This window comes from Macaca fascicularis, chromosome 2 (assembly GCF_037993035.2).
Source record: "Macaca fascicularis isolate 582-1 chromosome 2, T2T-MFA8v1.1".
NCBI lineage: Eukaryota > Metazoa > Chordata > Mammalia > Primates > Cercopithecidae > Macaca > Macaca fascicularis.
Window position 1 is genome coordinate 104,962,591 of NC_088376.1, and position 16,665 is coordinate 104,979,255.

The following is a 16,665-nucleotide window of genomic DNA, read 5'->3' on the forward strand; positions in this document are numbered from 1 at the left end:
AAATGGACGTGTAGAAGGATCAATGTTGTAGAATACTGTGTTATGGAATATGTCTTATTTATTTAGATCTTTTATTTCTTTTATTCTTTAATAAAGAAGCACTTATCAGATATCACAGACTTTTTTGTTGTCGTTCATATCCCAGAGTTTTTCAAGTTTTGGATGCAATCATTTTCCTTTGCAGTCCTTTGTATTTTATGTCTTCAAAGCTTTCTTCTGAGGAGGTGTCTGTGAGCCTTGCCAAATTGGCAGAAGGGTCACCAGAAGGCACTGGTTCAGAGTCCTGCTGTGTGCATGGTATCCTTTTTGGGTTTCGTGTGTTTGTTTACAAGTGTGTAACCCAGGAGATGCTGTGACTCACCAGCGTGTTGAATCAGTTTTGAGGCGTGTGAGAAGACAAGGCAGCCTGCATTGATTAGGGCAGAGGTTCTCGGTTGTGGGTGGGCATGGGGATAAGGAGCGCTGGGATTCTGATATGCTCCCCTGGATGAGAAATCCTACAGAAGAGGGCCAGCTACACATTGCTACACAGATCAGAGCAGACACAGCCCCTTCCTTCACGTCCTCCCCCTGAGTGGAGAAACGCGGCTTTACCTTTTAAATTTGGTCCTCACTTGGCTTCCTAAGAAGAGGCGAGAAAGCTTTGGGCATCCACCTTTGCCAGGTGGTAGAATGACATTTTCAGAGAAGTTTTAGTGCTTCTCGTAGTCAGGTGGGTTTATAACTCCTGAGTCTGAGAAACACAGAAAATTAAAATGACCCACAAAACAGATATACCCACAACGATGGGACATTTGGGAGAAAGCATAGTCAACATATGGTACTTGCAGTGTGCTGGGTAATCCTCAGAGTGGCCTGAATTTAATGCTCTTGCATTCTGCAGATGAGGACGACGAGGCTCAGGGAAGTTAAGGAAAAGTCACGTACCTAGCAAGGTGAGTCAGACCTAGTTTGTCTGGTTTGACTCCATCTCTTACCCAGTATCTCAGATTAGCTACAAAGGGGACAAGAAAACTTCTTGTTTAAGAATGAAACCCATCAGGTGAAATACAAGAAAACCAAAAACCCCATCAAAACCTTAGTTTCAAAATCTGTCAATAGCTTATTTATTTATAAAATATATGTCTAACATATTGAAAATTCATTTTTTTTCATGGTTTGGGCCATTGTCCCAAGTGACCCTTAGCTTGATACAGCTTAATTTGAAGATGAGGTTTCTTTCTTCCCTGTGATTTTCACCTCCATCCTGTGACGTGTAGGTCACACTTCCCTAATCCCTGGTGGAAATGACAGTGTGTGCTATAGACTTTGTAGTCACATAACACACAGCAGACACCAGACATGAAAGCTGCTGCATTGGTCTTTGGGTGGCTATGGAACTCTTTTTGGTCCCTTCTTCCAGGGACTCCTGTATGTAACTTTTTGATTAAGAAACATTGATTGAGGAAAAAAAAAAAAATCCGTATCTCACCTGCATATGATCTGCTGACCACCCTCCCTGAGTTTACCTGGAGCAGCCTTTTTCCTAAGAAGAGAAGGTTATGAAGCAGATAAGAGTTTTATAATATTGTTCCATCATTTGTTTTTACTGTAAAGTAATATTAAGGAATAAGCCAACAGTATTTACTGAGTGACTGGTATTCACCTCTAACCCTTTGAGGACTTGTTTGCATTCCAGCTCAGGTTTTCTGACTAAGGAGATAAAAACATCTCCTAGACTATTTATTTTTTTCCAAGACCTAACCCAAGGACTTTGCACTGGGTTGGACCAATGCAGGCAGCTCTTGAGGCCTTCAGTGCCATCCTACCCTGAGTTACTTACCTTGCTTATGTCGGGGGAGGGGGGGTGGTCTGGAACCTGCATATTAAACCAGCTCCCCTTGCCATTTTAACTTTTAAAAATTGAATTTAACATTAAACAACAACAACAAGACCTTTAATCTAGTCCAACCATCGTTGTTCACGTGGGGCCTCTGAGGTGCGGAGTGCATTGACTTGCCAAGCCTTGCATAGCCAGGGTATGTGGGGCCAGGAATTGTGTGCAGGTCTCCCCACGACTCTAGAATTGTGTCCATAAAGTAGAACCTACAGTAATATTATTATACCTCCATTTTCACCTTTGCTCATTCACTTGTGTCCACACGGTCACAGGCGTAGCAAGCGTTTATACAGTTGGTTTTATGGATGTGCACAACAAACCTCATGTGTTTTACTTATGCAGGGCTCATCCGAGGAGAGTGGGAATTTACTCAAGGTAAAGCATGAGGAGCCAGAGTATCTGGCATGGGGTTTAATTGGAATCCCTCTACCTCCACCACTGTACCTGGAGGCTCCTGTCTCCCCTCATCCTGTTTGACCCTTGAGCTGGGCCGACACAGTGGTCACTCCCTGCTGGACACTCTCCTGGCTTGACTCCCAGTGCCTCACTTGCTCCCATAGTTCCCTTTTGTCTCTCTGGATAGTCTTTCCAGCCTCTTTCACCAGTTCTTTCTTTTTCTTCTTCCTCTGAACTTCTAAATCAGTGGCTGTCAACCCTGATGCACCTAGAACTTAAAAAAATATAGTCCGACAGACGCTGTGGCTCATGCCTGTAATCCCAGCACTTTGGGTGGCCGAGGTGGATGGATCACCTGAGATCAGGAGTTTGAGACCAGCCTGGTCAACATGATGAAACTCCGTCTCTACTAAAAATACAAAAATTAGCCAGGCATGGTGGCGTGCACCTGTAATCCTAGCTACTCAGGAGGCTGAGGCAGGAGAATCTCTTGAACCCGGGAGGCAGAGGTTGCAGTGAGCCGAGATTTGTGCCACTGGCACTTCGGCCTAGGTGACAGAGCAGGACTCCATCTCAAAAATAAATAAATAAATAAACAAATAAAAATAAATAAAATTAAAAAAAAAATACAGTCCTAGGCCAGGCGTGGTGGCCCACACCTGGAATCCCATCACTTTAGGAGGCCAAGGCAGGCAGATCATATGAGCCCGGAAGTTTGAGACCAGCCTAGGCAACATGACGAAACCCCGTCTCTACAAAAAGTAATTATAATAAAAAAAAAACCTCTGTGCGATGGTATGCGTCTTGTAGTCCCAGCTATCGGGAGGCTGAGGTGGTAGGATTGCTTGAGCCTAGGAAGCAGAGGTTGCAGTGAGCCAAGATCATACCATTGCACTCCAGCCTGGGCAACAGAGCAAGACTCTGCCTCAAAAAAAGAAAAAGACAAAAACCAACCCTGGAACCAGTCCCCTGCAGATACCAAAATCCATGGATGCTCAAGTCCCTGATATGAATTGGCAAAGTATTTGCATTTAACCTGTACACATCTTTCCATATACTTTAAGTCTAGATTACTTGTATTACTTGTAAATGCTATTTTTTTTTTTTTTTGAGACAGTCTCCTGTCGCCCAGGATGGAGTGCCTTGCTATCTTGGTTCACTGCATTCTCAACCTTCCAGACTCAAGCCATCCTCCCACCTCAGCCCCCTAGTAGTTGGGACTACAGGCACATGCCACCATGCCCAGCCTAAAGTTTTGTATTGTTATTTTACATTGTTTTTTTCCTCCTGAACATTTTTGATCCATGGTAGATACAGAAGGCTGACTATATATCCTCCCTAGGCCCCAACCTCAGGCATAGTCATTCTAATTGATTCTCAGGCGACTGTGATGTACTGCTCTGAATGTTGGCGTGCCCAGCCTGCGTCTGTCTATATCCTCTCTCCCAAGGCTGTAATACCAGCCACATGCTGGTGACTGCCAAATGTATACCCACCCTGACCTTCCCTTCCTCCCCCAGCCTCATGTACCCACATACTGAGGTTATTAACTCATCCACTGCAGAAAGTAGATTGTTCCCCCCTCCACACACATTTGTCTTAATAAATACAACATGGTTTACCCTATTTCCATATCCTCCTGGCCATCTACTGGCCCTGTTAATTCTTCCTCCAGATATATCCTAGACCCATTCTCCGACCTGGCTGCTGCCACCCTGGATGAAGTCACTGCTATCTCATCCCTGGACAGCTGTAACTGCTCTCCCAGCTTCCACTCTTGCTTCTCTGCTGTCCTCTTTGGACCCAGCAGCCTGGCTGGTCTTTTTTTGAAATCCAACTGGATTATGCTGCTTCTTTGTTTCCCATTGCCCTTTGGATAAAATGCAGAGTCTTCCAAGACTCTGTGACCTGGCTCTTGGGTCTGTATCCAGCCAGCCTCGTTCCACCCTGTCCTTACCCTATAGCAGCCCCACCAGTGCTTCCAGACCCTCGAACACACCAAACTCCCATGACCTTGGGTCATACCGCTCCCTCGCTACCCCTCTTCCTTTTCTTTTTTTGTTTTGTTTTTAATGTTTTTATTTATTTCTCTTTCTTTTTTCCTTGAGACTGGGTCTTGATATGTTGCCTAGGCTGCCCTCGAACTCCTGGGCTCCAGCACTCCTCCTGCCTCACCCTTCTGAGTAGGCTGGGATTACAGGTGCATGCTGCTGTGCCCAGCTTCTTTTCTGTTCTTTGGTTCTCAGCAGAAGTGTGCTGTCCATGACAAGCCTTCCTTGAGCACCCCATCTGTGGCATACCCCATCTCTGTTGCCTTTTCTTGCCTTCATAGCTTTCATCACTCTTTATTTGCTTATGTAATGATAGCCAATAATGGTAATAATGACTCACATCTACTGAGTGCTTACCACTTGTCAGGGTGGTGCTAAATGCCTTACCTTTATGAGCACTGCAGGACATAGACACTAGATTTGTTGTAGTACATAATCCTCTCTTGGATTAAATGATTTTTTAAATATATTACAATTGTTTTATCTAAATTGAATTGGCCTTTTAATCCCTAATTGTTTTTCAAGATATTAAAGTTAGTTTACATAGATTTAACACTCTTTTATAGCAATGTAAATGGACTTAAAAAATTTTATAAAGAACACTTTTAATGCTATACATGAAATAATAAACACAATGATATAATTACATTAATCAGCAAAACAGGCGTGAACAAACAGGTTGGGAACACACACACGACCATTTTTCCATTGGGAAAAGGCTCAATTCACAAGAGCCCAGATGCCGAGGCACATAAGACAGTGGTCAGCTGGCTGGCAGTATCAGCAGGCTGTGGGCCTGCCCTTCCTTCCTTCCTTCCTTCCTTCTTTCCTTCCTTCCTTCTTTCCTTCCTTCCTTCCTTCCTTCCTTCCTTCCTTCCTTCCTTCCTTCCTTCCTTCCTTCCTTCCTCCCTCCCTCCCTCCCTTCCTCCCTTCCTCCCTTCCCCTTCCCCTTCCCCTTCCCTTTCCCCTCATCTCCCCTCATCTCCTCTCATCTCCCCTCCCCTGCCTCCTTCCTTACCTTTCCTTTTACCTTTCCTTTCCTTTTTCCTTTTACCTTACCTTACCCTACCTTAATCTTGCTCTGTTGCCCAGGCTGGAGTGCAGTGGTGGTGATCATGGCTCACTGCAGCCTCAACCCCTTGGCCTCAAGTGATCCTTCTGCCTCTGCCTCCCGAGTAGCTGGGACTACAGGTGCATGCCACCACACCCAGCTGGTTTTTAAATGTTTTGTAGAGACAGGGTTTTGCCATGTTGCCTCGGCTGTCTCATGCTCCTGGCCTCAAGTGATCCACCTGCCTTGGCCTCCCAAAGTGCTGGGATTACAGGTGTTAGCCACCTCGCCTGGTCTTTTTTTTTTTTTTTTCTTTAGAGACAGTCTTTCTCCAACAGCCAGGCTGGAGTGTAGTGGCGTAATTATAGCTTACTGCAGCCTCGAACTCCTGGCCTCAGGCAGTCTTCCTGCTTTCCCTCCCAAAGCTATGGAACTGCAGACAGGAGCCACCATGCCCGGCTGGTCTTTGGGGGCCATGGCAAGTGCAGGCTTGTCAGAGGAATTAGTGGAGAAGCAGGGATTAGTTAGGAAAACCTCTCCACTTCTTGTGTTTCATGCCAGGCAGTGTTTGTAACTTCAGAACCTGCCCTTACCTCACCTACCTGCCATGTTATGCTCATTTCACCTACTGTCCCCTGCTGTATAGGGAGTGCCTTGAGGGCAGAGATCATGTTAGTTTTGTTCCCCCTTCTGTACAGAGGGTGGAGCCCAGCTGAAGGAGGAATGTGCTGCTGCTGTCTCTGTATTTCCAGGTACTCCTTGTTGATCTCTAGCCAAGACGAGGAGCCTCCTTATGAGATGTCATCTTTTGAGCTCTTTTGATGGAGGGAATACCACAGTGATGCTTGAACATGAAAAGTCTTGGCACAGTGGCTCACACCCGTAATCCCAACACTTTGGGTGACTGAGATGGGAGGATTGCTTGAACACAGGCATTTGAGACCATCCTTGGCCGCCAAACGAGACCCCATTTCTACAAAAAAAGAAAAACAAAACAAAAACAAAAAAAAACATGAAAAGCCTCATCCAGAGTATTTCCCACTGAGAGTTTTACTTTCAGCCTGTATTTATGTGGAATTGGACTGTGTGGGAACATTCTAGCTCTCCTCCTCCTCTGACTAGTCATCGCTGGCTTTTTGTCTTTGTTTTTGGCTAAGTCCCCTTTTGTTTTTGGTGTGCTTAGATGTGGACATCTCTCAGTGCTCTGGCTTGGGGTCTCCTCTTGCCTACATCTTCTTTGCTTTGGCTGTTGCCTCTCTGCAGGTGATGGCTATGTTCCTCTCTACTGCCTGGATATGTTGCCGGAATCTCATAGAAACTGAACGTGTGCTTGTCATCCTCACACTAGCTCTTCTTACCACCTGCCTGACTTCCATAGAAGCCCGGCATGGACATGCGCCAGGCCCTCACCAATGACCCTGTCCATTCTCAGAGGTGCCTTCCCCTGCTCTCCTAAATCCATAGATGCTAAATTTGTACCTCAATCCTGGTTCTGAAACCTGTTTCTCTGTCATCGTAAAGAAATCATGGAGCCTCTCTGTACTTTGGTTTCCTTTTTTGTGGGTTTAAGGAAGATTCTGTGACTTTGTTGGTGATGACATGGCATTGGGAGATAGGGTCCATTTCTGATTTTCAGAGAGAGGAAGTAAGCATGTGTGTCACTGTTGTAGAGAATTGTGGCACCTACCCTGTTCTTCAGCTCTTGGTGCCTGGCCTTGTAATGAGCACAAATGATCTTTAGAAGAAGTTAGATTTTAAAAATAATATTTTTATGGCTCACACTTACAATCCCAGTGCTTTGGGAGGCCGAGGCAGGAGGATTGCTTGAGACAAGGCATTTGAGACCAAGCTGGGCAACATAGGGAAACCCCCATCTCTATAAAAAAATGTTTAAAAACTACTCAGGTGGTGCATACCTGTAGTCCTAGCTACTCAGGAGGCTAAGGTGGGTGGGTCACTTAAGCCCAGGAGTTCGAGGCTGTAGTGAGCTATGATCGTGCCACTACATTCCAGCCTGGGCAACTGAGTGAGACTCTGTTTCAGTAAAAAAGAAAAATAAATAAATAAATAAATAAGATAATATTTCTTTCCTTTTTTTTTTTTTTTGAGATGAAGTCTGGCTCTGTTGCCCAGACTGGAGTGCAGTGGCATGATCTTGGCTCACTGCAACCTCTGCCTCCTGGGTTTTTTCTGCCTCAGCCTCCTGAGTAGCTGGGATTACAGACACATGACACCACACCAGGCTAATTTTTCTATTTTCAGTAAAGACATGGTTTCACCCTGTTGGCCAGGCTGATCTCAAACTCCTGACCTCAGGTGATCCACCTGCCTCAGCCTCCCAAAGTGCTGGGATTATAGGTATGAGCTACCATGCCCGGACAAAATAATATTTCTTTCTATCACAAAAGTATGCTGATTTTAGGTGATTTTGAAAATAAAAACAAAAAGATGACTAACATAGCAACCACCACTCACTTTTTGTGAGATTTTTCTAGATTTTTTTTTTTTTCTGCAACACATATATTTAGGGACATAATGCATTTTAAATAAATAGTATATGTTGATTATTTCCCCTGGCATTAAATTTCTTGAAAAACACAATTTTCAGCATTGCTTAATATTCTGTCATTTATATTTGACCATTCATCTATTATTGGGAATCCAAGCCATTTCTACTTCTTCCCCAAACAACACATGGGTGAATACCCTTTTACTTCCAGATATCAAGCCAGATAGTACAAGCAATTTGCCTGAAAACACTGAATTTGGTCTTTAAGAAGCCTAAACACATCCTAAAGATTTTTTTATTCGATACCCGAGGAGGGATGTCTTACCTCTTCTTTAGTTTGTGCAGGTTGTTATTCATTAGTGAATGTTTGGAAAATAACCAACAGGTAATTGTCAGGAAGGCAGTGACTAAAGTTTTTGTGAATATGGCATATAATTTCAAGAAAGATGGGGTTTTTTCCCTTAAACTCAAAGTTATCAAGAGATCAACTTCTCAAACTTTGTACCAAGGGCAGTTTTGTGGGGGAGAGCAGGAGTGTATGTTATTTGTGGAGTTTAGCTAGAATTGAGAGATGCACCTGATCACTGTGGAGTAGTTGATATCTCTGTTTGGGTTGGGTAACGTTGTTTTATAGTGAAGGTTTTCTTCTTCCAAGTGACTCTGAGAGGAGAGAAAGTGGTTGGAGACCCACCAGTGCTGCGTGAGAGGGCCATTTCTCCATCATCCACCGACTAAATGTGTGACCTTGGGCAAATCACTTATCACTGCATTGAGACTCGGTTTCTTATCTGGAAATTAATTAGCATTAAATATTTTATGGTTCTCTGAATGTTTCTTTGAGAGATTTTCACTCTCTAGTTAATGGTATCCCATGATGAAGTTTTTTAAAATTGTTTTTTGTTTTATGGCCGTTTCTTCTTCTTCTTTTTTTTTTTTTTGTCAATTTATTATTTATTAATTAATTTATTTTTTAACTTTTTTTTATTATACTTTAAGTTCTAGGGTACATGTGCATAACGTGCAGGTATTATGGTCATTTCTTAATTTGAGTTTTTCTGTATTGCAAAATAGGAATTAAGAGAATAGGGACCTTTTTGTTTTATAGAAATTGTAGTGTTGTTTTCTTTTTCAAATGCAAGTGCTATTAAATTGCGTTCAGGTGATAATCTAGGGAACCTCTTACAAGTATTCTCAGACAGAGCACTGTAGACATACACACTGAACTCTCTAAGCATGTTTTAAATTACCCAGGATTTTTCTTGTTAAGATTTAGATATGTACGAGGCTTAAATTCCAGAAGATTACAAATTGTCGAAAGTAATTTTCATCTTCAGAGAGTAAATTAATGGAGCAGAGTCCATGTCTGCTTGAATGGGCCAATATCCTCTTCCCAGGCCTTTTGTTGAATAGGTGCCTAATGAATGCTTCTTAAATAAGTGAAAATGCAAAGCCATGTTTTTAAATTTAAAAAATAAGCTTTCTCCTTCCTTATCTTTTTTCATAAAAACAAGATTTAAAACCCATATATAGAATAACAAGATCGTTTTATTTGTTGCCACCTTCTAAAGATTGCCTTCATTTTAATTAAAATCCTAAGTGAAACAAAAATAGAGACACTGGCCAGATGTGGTGGCTCACACCTATAATCCCAGCACTCCGGAGGGGTGAGGCTGGAGGATTGCCTGAATCCAGGAGTTCAAGACCAACCTGGGGAACACGGTGAGGCTCCGTCTCTATTTAAAAAAAAAAAAAGTACAGACACCACAAAATGCAAGTACGCCTATACAAATTAAATGAATAAATAGCACACAGTGCTGACCTTCTGAAGGGGAGTGCGGTCAATAATTTTATTATTTTATGAGGTGATGACCTAAAAGAAAGCATAGGGTGTGTGTGTGTGTGTGTGTGTGTGTGTGTGCGCGCGCGCGTGTGTGTGTGTGTTTGGAGGAGGGGTATCTTTTGGAACATCAAGGAGTCTGTTGTCACCTAGACGTGTGTGGTGAGGCAGGGTTGAATGAAGGGAGGAAGGATAAATTATCGGGGTGGAGTAGAGGTTGTACTGAGTTGGAAAGGGGATCTAATTGCCAGGAACTTTTCATTATCATCTGCTAACAAAGCTAATGCAAGATATATACATTATAATATATTTATAAGTAGTTACCAAGAATTTCTGTTGTGTAAATGCCCAAGTACTCTGGGTATGTCCTTTCTGCCATCCCCAAGCTCTGGGGCCATTTTGTTTACAGGCAAGGACCTAGGTGAGCCCTGAGAATTGTGCCTTCTCTCTTCTCTTACTGCTCACATATGCGGACTCTTCCTTGGGCCCATTTTCCACCACTGTTGGCTGACACAGACGGCTGCAAGATCAAAGGCAGAAGCAGAGACACCCTGGAGCACAATCACTTCCTCTCTATTAGTCAAATGTAGTCACGATGTCTCCACCCAGGTGTGGGCCTGGGCGCCAGATGCTGAGTGGAATTGAAGGCGCCTGTCTTGGGGAGGTAATCAAAGGCAGCCTTGTACCAGGGTGCTTGACAGCACCAGGAGCCTTTCACAGTGTCTGGTGAGCACCGTGGCCAGGTACTCATACTGGTCAGCAGACCTACCCTCATGGTCCCTGGGATTACTTTGTCACCTGCCACCTGCCAGGTTTCATTTTTTCTCATCAAACCAGATTCCAAGGTTGAGTATTTATTTTTTTCTTTTTAAGAAGAAAAATGCCTGGCAAGCAATTCTGTACAGATTGACAATTTTTCTTTTTCGTGTTATTTCAGCATATCTAAGACAAAACTGGAACGGACTCAGGTGGGAAATTGACATGACAGCTCAGCTCACACTCCACCCCCCGTGATGGGCCCAGGCTACTGTGGTTCAGCTGAATTTTGGCATGAATGGAATATGGGGCCGTTTGAGCTTCTGGTTTACTTGTGTTTTGAGGCCTGTGGCGCCTGCTACCTGACCTGCTGGACATAGGAGTGAGATTTCCCATACAGCCTCCCAGGCTGGCAGGAGGCAGACTCAGAACCATGCAGGCTGTGTACTGATGCCACCACACACCCAAGCTCTTTTTCTTCTCTCTCTCCTTCTCAGAGGTAGGGTTGATTTTAATGAGAACTACATCGAGGCCAGGATGCATGTTGGCTCCTCAGTGCTCTGCCAAACGCCATCTCCCTGCTTTTAGATATGTTCTGTAAAAGCCAAGCTTTGTTCCCCCACCTTCCCCTGGAGGTGGGTTGGTGCCTGTGCCTGAAATGAGGAGGAGATGTTTTCGGAGGGGGTAGTTGACAGCAAGCTGTTCATTAGCAGCCTGCCTTCTGCCGTGGGTGCTCAGTGACTGGCAGTGGCAACATTTTAAAAAATAAAGATCAGGCTGGATGTGGTGGCTCACGCCTGTAATCCCAGTATTTTGGGAGGCTGAGGCAGGCGGATCATGAGGTCAGGAGATTGAGACCATCCTGGCTCAATGGTGAAACCCCGTCTCTACTGAAAATACAAAAATTAGCTGGGCTTGGTGGCTCCTCGGGAGGCTGAGGCAGGAGAATTGGTTGAACCCCGGAGGTGGAGGTTGCAGTGAGCCAAGATCGCATCACTGCACTCCAGCCTGGGCGACTGAGTGAGACTCCATCTATAAATAAATAAGTAAGTAAACAAATAAATAAGTAAACAAATAAATAAAATAAAGATCAGAAGGATAACTCTGCAGAAAGAAGCACCTGCTCAGTTAATTTTCTGAAGCAAGTGGAAGGAAGGCCTGCTTGTAAGGCTGTCTTTCATGTGAGCCCCATGGCCCCCTCAAGGACGGAAGGTTAGAAGGCCTCTTCCGGGTCTTCCTCTCTTCTGCTATAGGCTTCTTGGCTGGCCTGGCATACAGGTGCCCTGACCAACAGGGAGGAAAGCTTTGGAGTCTGAGGGCAGGTTCCAGAGGGGAATTGGGACCTCTGAGGGCTCTGTGTGCTAGCAGGAAGGAGGAGCACTGGGGACGCATAGGAATTGGGAAGTTATTTTGTTCAGACGGCCACATCAGGGCCTGGGCATGCCTGTGCTGATCACCTGTGAGGCCTGGGGGAAGGTGGGGTGCAGCAAGATCTGTGAGGTCTGAGACACTCGGGCAAACTCATAACTGCATCATTTATATATACTTTATCGCTCAATTGTTAGTGTTCATTCATCTTTTTAGTGTCTTGCATAAATTGAAATATTCATATACTCACACAACTAGTAAGTACAGACTTAGAAATTTTATTAAATTCTTTTAAACATTTAAATTTGATTAGAAATATATTTAATTAGATCTGCCTTAACATCACAGACCAAATCTATTAGATTCTCTTAAATGCTCACAAAAGAACATGTAGGTCTTCTAGCAATGACAGCAAAACTCCTGATACTCACACTTAACATAAGCATTGGTACTGTGGGTTTAATTAATTTCTTTGTGATTTCTGAATCTGTTTTATATTTTTCCAGTGATCTAGTAATCTTTATAGATATTAAAGAAAATACGATCTCAGCAGCTCTGTTAGATTCCTAGGGCTGCCATAACAAATTACCACAAACTTGGTGGCTTAAGACAATAGAAATTTATTCTCTCACAGTTCTGGAGGCCAGAGGTCCAAAGTCAAGGTGTTGATACTGCTGGTTCCTTCTGGACACTCTGAGGGAGAATCCGTTCCCTGCCCCTCTTGCAGTTTCTGGTGGCTGCCGGCCATCCTCAATGTTCCTAGGCTTGTGGCCGCATCCCTCCAGGTTCTGCTCTGTCTTCACGCTGCCCTCTCCTCTGTGGGCCTTTTCTCCTCTTCTCTTCTGAGGACACTTGCCATTGGATTGAGGGCCCACCTCAATCAAGGATGGTGTCATCTCAAGACTTTTAACTGAATGACACCAGCAGGGCCAGGCACGGTGGCTCACGCCTGTGATCCCAGTACTTAGGGAGACCGAGGCAGGCGGATCACTTGAGGTCAGGAGTTTGAGACCAGCCTGGCTAACATGGCAAAACCCTGTCTCTACCAAAAATACAAAAAGTTAGCCAGGCATGGTGGCGCATGCCTCCCAGCTACTCAGGAGACTAAGGCAGGGGAATCACTTGAACCTGGGAGGTGGAGGTTGCAGTGAGCCATGACTGCGCCACTGTACGCCAGCCTGGGTGACAGAGCGAGACTCTGTCTTAAAAAACAAAATAAAACAAAAAAAGAAGAAAATGAATTACACCCGCAAAGACCATTTTTACACCTCCACAGCTTCCAGGTGGACATTATCTTTGGAGGGGCCACCTTCGACCTGATGTCTTTTCCTGAAATGACAAATTCTTTATATTTGGCCACTTGTGGTTGTGACCCAGTGTCCCATCCAAATGACACACTCATCTGGAACATGTTTGAACACACGTACAAGGTTTCTTAGTGTCTTACTGTTATCATTAGCAGCTTTTATTGAGCTTTTATCTTCCAGGAATTTGGGGCCCCAGTGTGGGCAGTCAGTTCTCCTCTGGAGCCCTCTGGCTGATCAGCCCTGAGGGTGATCCTGTTCCTACCTGAGTGTAGTCTGTGCCCACAGCGTCAGGCCTTTCTGTTCTTGATACTTGCTTCCTCCTTCCATGTAGGGTAGGCTTATTCAGAGCCATCCTACTTAGAGACGTATTTGTACACTGTTTTATAAAAGGCATTAGTGGCAGAAACAGAGCAGTCATACATACCCACCTCTGCTGCTTCCTAAAATGGATTAAAAATAACTTCCTAATATATTCTCCCTTCCTTTATATATCAGTTGCCCTGTCACTTGGTTACCCTTTTCATTTTGATATTGAAGATTCATGGCCTTTACAGGCTCACCTTGTCTCTTTTAACTGTTATTGACTGTGTTCTCTTTTGGATATTCAAATTGTCACAACACAGTGCATGGTTGTCCTTTTAAGATGGCTTTTGTATACCTTATCACTTCTACCCCAGACCTTTTGACATGGTCTTTGCTTTCTTGAAAGCTGGTGTTGCAGGTCCCTCTTGATTTTCCCTGCCCCAAGACATGGGATCAGCAGCTCTACAAGGAGCCCCGTTAAGGTCTAACCTAAATCTGGGCATCAGAATGTTGACTTGCTGCTGATGGATTGGAGGGGTATCTTTGTTTAGCCACTTATGTGACAGAGCTGGAAAGAGTTGTTTTGTTTGTTTGTTTTTAATATCACGAAGTTACATAGATATTTTCAGTTTAACTCTTACTTTCCTGGTCATTTATTTTGTTCTTTTTTTAAAAAAAAAAAAAGAAAAAAACTTCTCAATTTGTTTTCTCTCTGAGGTGCTAACTTGAGTCTTTATCTTCTTTAATTGTACCTCTTCTTTTTTTTTTCTTTCAAATTCCATTAGCAAATAATCCTTGGATGCTTTTTCATTCACTTATTGAGAAGTGGAAAAGGCTTAGGACGGGGATCATTTCTGGTTTATATCCAGATGCTGTTGGTATTCTCTGTGCAATCCTGGGCAAGTGACTTAAACCACTTAAGACCCCTTTCCTTGTATCCACAATGAGGGAGCCATTAGGTCGAGGGGTCTGAGGAGTAAGTGAGATATAAAGTACTAAATGCCAGGTATACAGTCAGCACTTTCTAAATGGGGCAGCTGAAGATGTGACTAAGGAATGGCTGACCAGGTGGCTGTGAGGCTTACCTGAGACTGCTCCTGGGACCTGTTCTTATTCCTGACTTTCTGGTGGCAGTGATGGAGGAGAGTAGGGTCATGGTTGGGAGGAGTCTGCTTTTCAGCCGCAGTAAACCTGGGCCGAGGGAGAGCCGTAACCCTCAGGAGTGTTGGGACTCCTGGCGTGAAGGAAAGTGGATTTGATGTCAGATAGACTTGGATTTTAATTGTGAAACTCTTTGCAGAACTGTGGACAGATTACTTTGTCTTTCTGAGCATATGAAAGAGTTTTGGTGTAGTTCACTTTGAAATTGCTTGAAGCTCACAAAAATCACCCCTAAATGATGCTGTTTCTTTTGTGCTTATTTATGCATTGTTTTGTTTCTTTCCCATTTGCTTAAAAAGTGAATTGGGGCCGGGCGCGGTGGCTCAAGCCTGTAATCCCAGCACTTTGGGAGGCCGAGACGGGCGGATCACGAGGTCAGGAGATAGAGACCATCCTGGCTAACACAATGAAACCCCGTCTCCACTAAAAATACAAAAAAATGGGCCGGGCGCGGTGGCTCAAGCCTGTAATCCCAGCACTTTGGGAGGCCGAGACGGGCGGATCACGAGGTCAGGAGATCGAGACCATCCTGGCTAACACAGTGAAACCCCGTCTCTACTAAAAAATACAAAAAACTAGCCGGGCGAGGTGGCGGGCGCCTGTAGTCCCAGCTACTCGGGAGGCTGAGGCAGGAGAATGGCGTAGACCCGGGAGGCGGAGCTTGCAGTGAGCTGAGATCCGGCCACTGCACTCCAGCCTGGGCGACAGAGCGAGACTCCGTCTCCAAAAAAAAAAAAAAAAAAAAAAAATACAAAAAAATTAGCCGGGCGTGGTGGCGGCGCCTGTAGTCCCAGCTACTCGGGAGGCTGAGGCAGGAGAATGGCGGGAACCCGGGAGGCGGAGCTTGCAGTGAGCCAAGATCACGCCACTGCACTCCAGCCTGGGCGACAGAGCGAGACTCCGCCTCAAAAAAAAAAAAAAAAAAAAAAAAGTGAATTGGATATGTGCAGCCTTTGGACTTAATGTAAGCTGTGCTCAGTAATGTATTGTCATTGATGTAGGGTCCCTCACTCCCTACCTCACCCCACCTGTCACTCCTGCTCATTACTGTGAACTCAGTGCCTTTGAATCAGTTATGCTGGAAAAAGCTTACAAATGGCATTTCTACCTCATTTCCCTAATTATAGCTTAGGAATTTGTACCCTCTTTTTAATTGTTCATTTCCTGGCGTATTTCCCTTTAAAAAAAAAAAGATTAGAGTGATGAAGATGACCACAACTAACATTTATTGCAGACTTATTTTGTCCTAGGCACTGTGTTAAGTGCTCTGCCATACACTAATTGATTATAGCTTCCCCTGTCTCTGTGCATTATAATCACCCCCATTTAGCAGATGAGACTGATGTATCTAATAAAGTCATAGACGTGGAAAACAAAGAGCCCGTACCAAACCTCAGACCATCTGACTCCAAAAGCCCATGCTCTTAACTATGAAATCTGTTATTTTTTACTTGTTTTATGGTAATGGGGTAGGAATACAAATGTTAAACAAATTCATAGTGCCATAAGGTAAATGTGCCACGTTTTATTTAAGGGGTTTCTATCAAAACAAAAAAGCAAGCAAATAAGGGATTTGTATCTTTGTATTTTTTTTTAACTTTAACAAAATTTATTCTTATAATTTGAGAATACATTGTTCCATATAGATTGGATTATTTCATTAAAATGTATTTGTTTCTTGATTCTGTTACATATAAAATTGTATGTGGAGAAAACATGTGCAAAGAGATGGCTAGGATTTCAGTAAAAGACAAAGGTTTATCGTGAAAGCTAATCTTTCATATAACTCTTAGGATCAGTTGAACCCTGCTGAAGTATTACATTTCTTCAATTCTAAATTTCATAGAATGTCAGTTTTTCTATGTCTATTGTATTTAAGTAACATTCATTGCATTTTTCTTTTATTTTTTAATTATACAAGTAATGCATGCTGATTGATTGGTAAAAAGTCTTGCAGTCTGTAAGACACATAGTCATAATCTTCCATCTCCTCTCCTCCCCAAAGGAGCTACTTTAACATTTTAGTATGTATTTTCTTCTAAAAAGA

General features: G+C 43.7%; 1 protein-coding gene across 26 annotated transcripts in view; it reads left to right on the plus strand.

The window, feature by feature from the left end:
* The window catches only part of TRAK1 (trafficking kinesin protein 1), a 213,430-nt gene that overhangs the window by 113,014 nt on the left and 83,751 nt on the right, over nt 1-16,665 (plus strand). The window lies entirely within an intron of this gene.